This window comes from Prionailurus bengalensis, chromosome D2 (genome assembly GCF_016509475.1).
Source record: "Prionailurus bengalensis isolate Pbe53 chromosome D2, Fcat_Pben_1.1_paternal_pri, whole genome shotgun sequence".
Taxonomy (NCBI): Eukaryota; Metazoa; Chordata; class Mammalia; order Carnivora; family Felidae; genus Prionailurus; species Prionailurus bengalensis.
Window position 1 is genome coordinate 10,109,911 of NC_057351.1, and position 9,906 is coordinate 10,119,816.

A 9,906-nucleotide genomic window follows, 5' to 3' on the forward strand; every position below is an offset into this window, starting at 1 on the left:
TGAGTTTGGAACCGATGTAGCACTAGCTTTATAAAATGAATTGGAAAGTACTCCTTCCTTTATCCTCTTCTGGAAGGGATTGTGTAGAATTGGTGTTCATTCTTCTTTAATGGCTAGGTAGAACTTCAGTGAAACTATCTGGGCCTGCAGATTACTATTTTTTTTGAAGAGCTCTTAAGTTATGAATTCATTTTTATGAATAGTCATAGGGCTATGCAAATGATCTATTTCATATTTGGTGAGTTGTGGTAGGTTATGTTTTTTAAGGAATTGGTCCATTTTATATAAATTGTAGAATATATGTGTGTACAGTTCTCAGCATAATCTTGTCATCCTTTGGGTGTTTGCGGGATCTATGGTGACATCCTGTTTCACTGCTGATATTGGTAATTTGTGTCTTTACTCCTTATTTCTTTGTCAGTAGTGCTAGAAGTCTGACAATTTTATCGATACTTTCAAAGAACCAGAAACACATTCTTTGAAACTGCACATAGAAAATTCGTGAATAGACCATATTCTGAATCAGAACAAAAATCTCAATCACTTTAAAATCCAACAAAGTGTGACAGGGTGCCTGGGTGTCACAGTTTAGGTTAAGTGGTCAACTTCAGTTCAGGTCATGATCTTGTGGTTTGTGGGTTCGAGCCCCACGTCAGGCTCTGTGCTGACAGCTCTGAGCCTGGAGTCTGTTTCAGATTCTGTGTCTCCCTCTCTACCCTTCCCTCGCTCATGCTCTGTTTCTCTCTGTCTCTCAAAAAATAAATCAAAACGTTAAAAAAAAGTTTAATCCAACAAAATGTGTTTTCTGATCACAACAGGATCAATAACATATTTAGAAAATACCAACATATTTGGAAATAAAACGGCGTGCTTTAAAACAACCAAGGGGTCAGAGAAGAAAAGTGTAGAGAAATTAAAAGAAATTCTGACATGAATGAAAACTGAAAACTGAGTGTTGTGGAGTGTAGCTACAGAAGTGCTCAGATGGAAATTTAAAGGGATGTTCATCTTAGAATAGAAGAAAGGTCTCAACCTGACTTCAAGGTTTGCTAACTTCAAGAAGTTACCAAAGCATAGCCGATTTAAACCAAAGCTGGCAGGAAGAAGAAAATAAAGAGCAGGGGAGCCTGGGTGGCTCAGTCGGTGGAGATTGTGACTCTTGATTTGAGCTCCTCACTGAGTGTGGAGGGGCATTCTGTCTCCCCCTTTATCTCTGCCCATCCTCCTGCCTCGCATGTGCCCTCTCTCTTTCTCTAAACAAACAAATAAACAAACATTGAAAAACACATGGAAAGCAAAAGTCAAGGGAATCCAGGCAGGAGCTGCAGCGCTGAGGCTGGAGGCCTTGCAGCTCTGGGGAAGGGTCTGTTCTAGACACTGCTGAGCTACCGAAGGCTTGGGAGCCTCAGCCAGGATCCCAGCCACCCGAGTCAGCACCAGCTATTCCCTGTCGGGCATGGTCTTCAATGTCAAGCCTCAGGGAGACTGGCTGCACTTGGTCACCGAGCACCCGGAGGTCCGTTTGGAGTTCCTGAGCTCAGTACCTCAGAAGAATTTCAAATTGCACAGGAAAAATCCCTCAGAAAGGATTGCTGGCTGAGCTTGCATATCCTACATTGCCGGGGTCCCACACCACTCTCTGCGGATGCACTTCAGGATGCCTCGGGCAGAGGGGCTGATTTTGTGAAAATTGCTCATTCAAAGCAGATAAACCTTGAAGATGTATTGGCACCACAATCGAAAAGTTAAACACAAATGGAGAATTAAGTCAAAGTTTGTGAAAATTACTCACTGATTAAAAAGCTTATGGATTCCTTTAATCCAGAAACCAAGTGAGCAGTTGAACTGTTTATGTTTGACTTTGAAACCAATGAAATCCATCTAGACAAAGAAAAGCATCGAAGAGCGGATCTTGTTAAAATCTTCTGAGTAAAGCATTTTTTTATGGGGAACAATTTTTCCAAGACTGATAAGCAATTCTTTCCTTTATTATATATATTTTAAGAGAGAGAGAGTGTGTGTGGGTGTGTGTGCGTGTGGGCATGAACGTGTGCAACTGGAGAGAGGGGCAGAAGGGGGAGAGAGAGAGAGAGAGAGGGTGCAAGGGAGGGTAGGAGACAGAGAATCTTAAGCAGGCCCCATGCTCTGCATGGGCTGGATCTCACGACTCTGGGATCATGACCTGAGCCAAAATCAAGGGTTAGGCGTTTGACCCGCTGAGCCACCCAGGTGCCCCTGATAATCATACCTTATCAGAACACATTTGCCATAACTTTTTACTTGATTGAGGTCCTGTAATAGTTGGTAGTCTACATTCAGAAGCACCACGTGCAGAAAGCTGCTTAGACAATTTTTTCTTTGTCCCAATGCCGGCTAATTGAAATGTTCAGAAAAGTTACTCAGCAGCCAAGAACTTAAGACAAATTTAGTGGGATATTTTATATTCCTCACAGGGCACCCCAAAGAACACTACCTAAAAATCAGACTGGCATGCAATTCCTTGAGAAACTATCTCACAAATTTTCTGATAGAACTATAAAAGATTTTTAGGTGACATGAGGAATAAAAACGAAACGAAATCTTCGAAATTCTGAATGCATGCCTTGGGACCCCCTAGTACCGTGGTATGATTCATGTGGAGAGGTAATGTTGAGCCCAGTTTATACTGACCGTGTTTCTCCTTTAAAACGTGGATGGAGGAAGGTCTGAATATTTTATTTAACTAATTGTTAAGGATGTCTGCAGCACCGCCTGTGAAATGAGATGTGGCGTCAAGACGTTAGAAGAGTGGCTGAGGTTCACGAATCCAAAGTATTGCTAGGGTGCATTTCTTGCAAAGAGACAAACCACATTAAGATTGTCATTTTACAATCTGTGGAGGCATATTGAAAGAAGATGGAGATTGTTAACTCCAGCTGCAGTTCTTAAGCTGAATCTTTCCCATTCCTCAAGGAGTTCACTGACTTTATTAACTCCTGGAATGATAGAAAATCTCCCCCAGGAAATGGGACATCCCATACCTTCTATGCTGGAATATACTCAGTATCCAATATTGCAGTGAGACCGATGCCCTACTGATTTTGCTGAGGTTCTTTCTGTGCTGGTGATTTTTCAAGTGACGATAAAGTGGTTACCCAATTTGCCAGACATTCTCAAACTGGGCAGCCACTGCCCCAAAATATGGTGTCTCATCTTTGTGAGTTTAAAAAGGTTTGTGATGCAGCCAATACGCCAGTTCAGGTATTTTATGCCACTCTGGATCCAGTCTTTCATGAGGTCGACCCCAGACATCCTCAGGGAAACAGAATAAAGCTTATATCACACATTGCACATACTGCCTGGAAGCTGTGATTCAATTGCTTTGTGCACGGTGATTAACTCTTCCTCTTACCAGATGTCCAGGGTACCAGCCTCCATGGTTCAGAAGGAATGTTTTCTTTCAACAGACTACAGGTGAGTGCTATTACAGGAAGATGCTGGCACATAGTAGTAACAAAGAGCCCAAACTCATGATTCCATGAACTCAAAAGGGCTCTGTTGTTAAATATGTTTGAGAACTGCCACGTAAGCTTTGAAGGTTCACTCTGCACATGTTGCATATGTAACTCAGTATATCCCCAAAATACTTGACTGTAGGACCCACCTGTCTTTTTTGGAATACCTATCGATGACATTTTTCAGAACTCTAGGACACAAGGCTTACAGATAAGAGGTTCAACATTAATGTGATTGCAGAATGCAATTGTTCATCAACCTTAAAAGCCAGAGACATTGAAAGGCTGGTAAAGGCTGAGATCTAAAATGGCATTTCCCATATATATAAGGGCTCAGGAAACATCTCAATTTTGTACTCTTTAAAAATTATTTAAAGAATATATAATTACAATCAAGAGTCAAAGCAAAGGAAATCTCTAAGGAACTACTAAGCATGTAGAGAAGACAGTCTCTTTTTGCAATATCTGGATAAATCATAATAGCAAATGATTTAATTATGAAAAAATTTCCTACTGATGGGAATAAGCACATAAGTACACAAACGATTCCTCTGGGGAAAGATATTTCTCTCATGAAGTTATGGTTAATCCCCACCTTCCAAAAATCCAACTTGGAGTACTTTTGATTATGGAAACACTAAAATATAATCTGAAAAATAATTGGAAGAAAATGAATACAATGTTAATGTAGCTTTCAAGAAAGTCAAGGGAATAAAGAACAGGTAAATCAATGAAACCAAAACTTGGTTCTTTGAAACGATCCATATAATTGATAAAGCTTTAGCCAGACTGATAGAAAAACACAAGACGCCAAGTATAACATAAAGAACAAAGAAGGGAAAGGCAAACCTCACTACAGATCCCATGCACATTACATGTATAATAAAAAAAGGCAAAACTTTATGCCAATAAAATTGACAACTTGTATAGGTAAGTTTCTAAAGGTACCTAAGCTAACAAAGTATTCACAAATACCAGTCTTGAAGAAATAAGTTCTCTGAACTGATGCCTACATCCTAGTTCTGTCTCCACAAAGAAAATTCTAGGGTCAGATTCAGATGGCTTTATTGGCAGTCACCAATACTTAAGGAGGAAATAATAGCAATTCTATACAATCTAAGGAGAAACTTGAACAGGGAAACTTCTCATCTCATTTTATGGGGCCAGCATTATCTCAGTACTCAAACCAGACGAAGATATCAAAAGGAAAGGAACCTAGAAACCAATATCAACTAGGCAGTCTTCTCAAAAATTTTTAAATTGTCACCCAGTGGAGTTTTTCTGGAAATCAATATTTTAATATTTGAAAATCAATCAATGCAACTCACGATATATATATGTGTATATATATATATATGTGTGTGTGTGTGTGTGTATGTATATATGTATGTTATATATATATATATATTTACAAAACTTATTAAAAATGTATATGTAAATGCAAGGGACTTTGGTCAAAATATTTTTCAAAAATTATATAATTAGTATATACTTAATGTGTTTAATTATATAAATAATGCAAAGCTATAATCAAAATTCCTTCTGGGGAAAGGGTAGCTATATAGGTCAGTGACAGAATAAATAGTCCTGGTGTAAACTTCATATCTATTTGGTCCATTTGTTGTTATAAAGAGGTGAATCAGGGGTGCCTGGATGGCTCAGTGGGTTGAGCATCTGACTCTTGATTTCAGCTCAGGTCATGATCTCACCATTATGAGATGGAGCCCCAGGTCATGCTCCATATTGAGTGTGGAGCCTGCTTAAGATTCTCTCTCCCTCTCTCTCCGCCTCTCTTCCCCACTTGCACACTCTCTCTCCCTAAAAAAACTTAAAAAAATTAAAAAAAAATAAAGAGGTGAATCAATTGAGCCAGGATGAATCTTTTCAACAATTGCTAGACTCACTGGAGGTCTATATGCTAATAACAATAGTAATAATAATAATAATAATAATAATTACATATACTATTACATATACTGTGTAAAAATTAACTTGAAATGGACAATAAACGTAAGTGAAAGATTTAAAACTACAATTCTTATGGAAGAACACATAAAAGTATTTTTCTGGGATCTTGGCATTAACAAGTATGTCTTAATTAGGACACACACACAAATCATAAAAGAAAAAACGATAAATTGGGCTTGATAATCAAAATTAAGTGATTCTGTTTTTTGAAAGATGCTATCAAGAAAATGAATAGGCAGGCCACCTACGGGGAGAAAATATTTGCAAACATGTATTTTATAATATACTTATGTCCAAAATATATAAAGAACCCTTGTAACTCAAAAACAAGAGACAAACAACCCATTTAAAAAATGAGGAAAGGATTTGATCAGATGTTTCACTAAGGCAGAAAATGGCCAATAAGCATAAGAAAATATTTTAACATTATTAGTCATCAGGAAAATGCAAATTAAAGTCACAAAATTATGATAATACATAGTAGAATGGCAAAAATTAGAAAGACTAACGAGACCATATCCTGGCAAGATTGTGGAGCAATGGGGCACTGCATAAATTATTAGTGGGAGTGCAAAACTGCATAGCTGCTTTGTAAAATTTGCCAGCAATTTCTTAGGAAGGTAGACGTGCACTTACCGTACTCTCTAAAAACGTCATTCCTGGGTGTAAGATGAGATACTACTTGAAATAAAAAAATGAACGAACTGCTGATAAATGCATCAGTATGAATGAATCTCAAATGCCTAACGCAAAATGCAGGAAACCAAAAGCAAAATGCTACCTTATGTATTATTCCATGTCTATACATTTCTGGAATAGTCAAAATTATAACAATAGACAATGAATTAGTGGTTACCGACAGCTGGTTTTTGGAGGACATTGATTGCCAAGTGCCATGAGAGAATTGAAGGTGCTTAGTAAATATTCTGGTTGTTTTGGTAGCTCCCTGACTATGTATTTGTCCACATTCATGGAACTGTATGCTTTGAAAGAGTGAATTTTATTGTGTGGAAATTTAACCTCGATATAACTCACTTAAAAACTTGTCCTTTTATTCAATGGGCTGATCTACTTACAAAAGTAGCCACTAAAAATAGATTGCATTGTTGTTACTGTTACTTTGAGTTTATTTGGTCGGTGAGAGTTTGGTGAGTTTGAGGATAGGGGTCAAAGAACAGAAACATGGGTAAAACCCGTGGGAACCAGGTTGAATAACTCTTGTTTTGGGAGCTTTTAATTAAAATTATAGGCCAAGAGTCTCTAATAGATTGTAACCCTCATTAACAGAACTAGTTTTTTCTTTGGATTGTTTTTGGCTTTGGTTTTGGGGAGCCCTTTTTTGTATTCTTATGGACTAATAGGGTATTTGGTGCTTAATAAATGTTTATTAAATGAGTGAAGAAATGCATTTAAGAATTAGGATGACAAATTAATCAGGACAGTTAGAAATGGAGGTGTCAAAAGACAGTTAGAGTCTACAAGAAAAGCATTCATTTGGGTATGTTAGTGACTTCGTTTTAGTAATTTTCAATTGCTGGGATTGAGAGGGATGGCCATTCCATCTTTTATAGCACACATTTTGCAAATATCTGAGGGCATTTTAGGTTGTAAAGATGATTAAGGAGTGCTACTGACGTTCAGTGAATGTGGGCCAGGTATGATGCTTTCCTGCAGTGCCTGTGATAATTCTGTGCAATTAAATTTCACCCTGTGACTTTCTTGAGTTTAGAATATCAGATAGGGGAGACACATCTTTATGATTATCTGAGCTTAGAAATAACTCCGTTTTACACATAAACAGAAAAACTTTGTGCATTGTTTAATGCACTCTGAGCTGCCCAAGAATGCAAACACCATGCAAATTGATAGAAAAGTATAAGTCATTTCATTAGAACTTTATTGATAAGTATTCACTATGTGGAAATATAATTTAATGTTGTTGATTCTTGAATAAGCATGTCTGTGTAATAATGCATTTAGAGTTGTTGTGTTTACAGTGATACATTCTATAATGCAAGCATCTTTGATCCTCATTATAATTTCTTGTCTAGAATTTCCATATTGAAATCCCAATCCTTGTTTTGTTTTAATTTTTTTCATGTTTACTTATTTATTTTGAGAGAGACAGAAAGAGAGAGGAGGGAGGGACAGAGAAAGAGAGGGAGAGAGAATCCCAAGGAGACTCCACACTGTCGGCACAGAGCCCAATGTGGGGCTCCATCCCATAAACTATGAGATCATGATCTGAGCCGAAATCAAGAGGCAGACACTTAGGGGCGCCTGGGTGGCTTAGTCAGTTAAGCGTCCGACTTTGGCTCAGGTTATGATCTCACAGTCAGTGAGTTCGGGTCCTGCATTGGGCTCTGTGCTGACAGCTCAGAGCCTCGAGCCTGCTTCAGGTTCTGTGTCTCCCTCTCTCTCTGCTCCTCCCCCATTCACGCTCTGTCTCTCAAAGATGAATAAATGTTAAAAAAAAAAATACTCAGGCACTTAACCAACTGAGCTGCCCAATCTTTTTCATAAGTTATTTTTCTTTTCTCCTTTACGCAATAACTTGGGCGTCCTAATGATTTTCTTAAAATTAGATAGATAGATAGATAGATAGAGTTTTATTCTGCATGCATTTTCTTCTAGCTTGAGGAGCATTAAATCTGATAGAGTTGAGAACAACTTATAAGTCATCACTGAGTTACTTAATATTTCTCTTCAGTGTATCCACGTGGCACAGTTCCAATCATGCCAAATTTTATTCTCCTCTTTCAGTTTTCTTGTTAGGTATGTATGTATGTATGTATGTATGTATGTATTTAAATGTTTTATTTATTTTTGAGAGAACCCAAGCAGGGGAGGGGCAGAGAGAGGAGGACAGGGGATCTGGAGCAAGCTCTGTGCTTAAAAAGAGTAGATTTCAAGCCTGGTGGTGGGGCTTGAACTCATGAACCATGAGATCATGACCTGAGCCAAAGTCAGATGTTCAACTGACTGAGCCATCCAGATGCCCCTAGTTTTCTTGTTAGGCTTTTAAAATTTGTCCTCAGCTTTGTTGAGGTATAATTGACAAATACAAGTGTAAGTTATTTAAAATGTACAACATGATGATTTGATACATGCATATGCTGTGAAAAGATCCCCCCCATCAAGTTAATTAACACATCTGTCACTTCACTTATTTTCTTTTTTTTTTTTTTTTTTAGGAATATTCAAGTTCAACTCTCTTAGCAGATTTCAATTATACAGCACAGCATTGCCAATGATAGTGTCTGTGTTGCACATTAGATCCTCAGACTTTATTCATCTCATAACTGAAAGATGGTACACTCTTTTATCTTTCATTTTAGTTTTGAATTTCAAATTGTTTGCATCCAGATCAAACACTTCATCTGTCATATTTGACCGTAAAAATGGTAAATAGGAAAAAGAACACGATCTTTCCAAAGGAATTAAGGCCCACATTTCATATACACATGATTTATAACTCACATGACCTTCCTTAAAGATACCAGAATATTTCATGTCTTATATTTAGTATTAGAAAAGTTATCTGAGCCATGCAATAAAAGAAAAAAAAAATAACAAAGGAACACAGGGAAAACAGACTTGGTGTCGAAGAAATCAAGTAGGTTAATAACTTGATCTAGTAAACACAGTGATATGAATAATAGAGAAATACATGAGGTAACATTCAAACTTTCTAGTATGAAATAAAATAATCTTGTCTGTTACCTTTTAAGGGCTGAATTGTGTTTCCCCCAGAATTCATACGTTGGGAGTCTAACCCCCCCCCCAATGCAACTGTATGTGGAGATAGTGCTTTAAGAAGGTACAGTTAAATGACATCATAAGGATGGGGTCCTAATGCCTTAAGACTGATGTGAAGAGGCAGGGACTCCTAAGAGCTCTGTCTCTGCATACACAAAGACCATGTGAGAACATAGCCAGAAGGGAGCTGCCTGCAAGTCAGGAAGAGAGTCCTCACTGGAAAATGAATTTTCTAGTACCTTGGTCTTGAACTTCTAGCCTCCAGAACTCTGGAAAAGTTAATTTCTGTTTAAGTGCCCCGATGGGTAGGATTTTCTTATGGCAGCCTTAACAGAGCAACGCAATACCTCTTGTCCCCACTAGCCATTTTTTAACTCCCAGAACAGAGTGTATGTCCTTTTTACTTCACCATATATTCTCAGATGTATTTTCTTTTCTTTTTCTTTTCTTTTTTTTTTTTTTGAGTTTAAGATGAGGCTGTTTTTTTGTTGTTCATTTGTTTGTTTATTTTTAATTTACATCCAAGTTAGTTATCATATAGTGCAACAATGATTTCAGGACTAGATTCCTTAATGCCCCTTACCCATTTAGCCCATCCCCCCCCTCCCACAACCCCTGCAGCAACCCTCTGATTGTTCTCCATATTTAAGAGTCTCTTCTGTTTTCTCACCCTCCCTGTTTTTAT

At 37.7% G+C, this 9,906-nt stretch overlaps 1 pseudogene; it reads left to right on the forward strand.

Moving 5' to 3' along the window:
* The first annotated feature begins 1,456 nt into the window (after positions 1–1,456).
* On the forward strand, positions 1,457–3,351 carry LOC122492602 (annotated as a pseudogene).
* The last annotated feature ends 6,555 nt before the right edge of the window (positions 3,352–9,906 follow it).